Source organism: Carlito syrichta, unplaced genomic scaffold (genome assembly GCF_000164805.1).
Source record: "Carlito syrichta isolate Samal-C Ts95f unplaced genomic scaffold, Tarsius_syrichta-2.0.1 Scaffold145252, whole genome shotgun sequence".
Classification (NCBI taxonomy): domain Eukaryota; kingdom Metazoa; phylum Chordata; class Mammalia; order Primates; family Tarsiidae; genus Carlito; species Carlito syrichta.
In genome coordinates this window covers 1-870 of record NW_007089348.1, presented here as the reverse complement: position 1 = coordinate 870, position 870 = coordinate 1, and the positions used below count along the sequence as shown (strand labels likewise).

At 71.8% G+C, this 870-nt stretch overlaps 1 protein-coding gene across 1 annotated transcript in view; it reads right to left on the bottom strand.

Moving 5' to 3' along the window:
- BMP4 (bone morphogenetic protein 4) overlaps positions 1–173 on the bottom strand; it is a 5,112-nt gene extending 4,939 nt beyond the window's left edge. The window contains exon 1 of the mRNA XM_008050369.2: positions 101–173. The gene's annotated coding sequence lies outside the window, so the exon portion shown is untranslated. The remainder of the gene's footprint in view (positions 1–100) is intronic.
- Positions 174–870: the final 697 nt, after the last annotated feature.

Here is an 870-nt window from a genome sequence, read left to right as displayed (position 1 = left end):
TTCGGAAATGCGTCGCCGCAGAAAAGACGCATCACATCGTCCGGTCTTCGCGTCGCCGAGGCTTTACCGCTCCCGACTGGGCGCAGGAAGGAAGCCCCACCGCGCTCCCCGGAGCCCAGAGCCCGTGAGAGCTTTCGGCCTGCGCCCGACCTCGGCGTCTGCGCCTCTCTCGCTCTTCCCGGCCGGGCTTATTTTTGAAGCCACCACACTCCTCCCCCCGCCACTTCCTTCCCCCGCCCCCTCCCTCCTTTGCACCAGCTGCGGAGTCGCCGCCGATCCTCCTCCAGGAATTCTACCACCCCGCGGCTCAAGCAGCCGCGGGACGTCCTGACTGCAGTCGGAGATGCCTCACGCGTGGGTCGCTCGGGGCACCGGCCCGCTGGCCGCCCTGAACCCGCACCGCTCAGCATCCGGCCCGGGCCAGCGCGCCGGGTCGCCCCGGGGACCGAGCCCTACCACTCCCGCCCCAAAGCCCACCCAGCCCGGCCTCTCCGCCCCGAGGCCGATTCCAGTTCCCGCCCGGCGTCGCCCCGGGGCTCGAGGGTCTAGGGTTCGGACGGCCCGCTCTCCCCGCATACACTCGGTTTTCTTTTGGGGGCGCTTGCGGGCAGCCTTCGGGGAAGATATCGAGAGGCTCAGCCTTCCCTCCCGGCAGCGCCTGTGCAGCGTCGCGCGACACCGCCGGCACCTCGGCGCCAGGGTCTGCGTCCCGCGCAGCCGCGCGCCCCTTGAGCTGCTTCGCGCCCCGCGCCATCCCCAGGCAGGCAGGGGAGAGCAGGAGCCCGAGAAAAGCCCCGGGAGGGGAGCGCCAGCCGCAGGAAAAGCAGACGGAGGCAGGCTGGGGGCCGCGGGCGAAGGGACCGCAGAGGG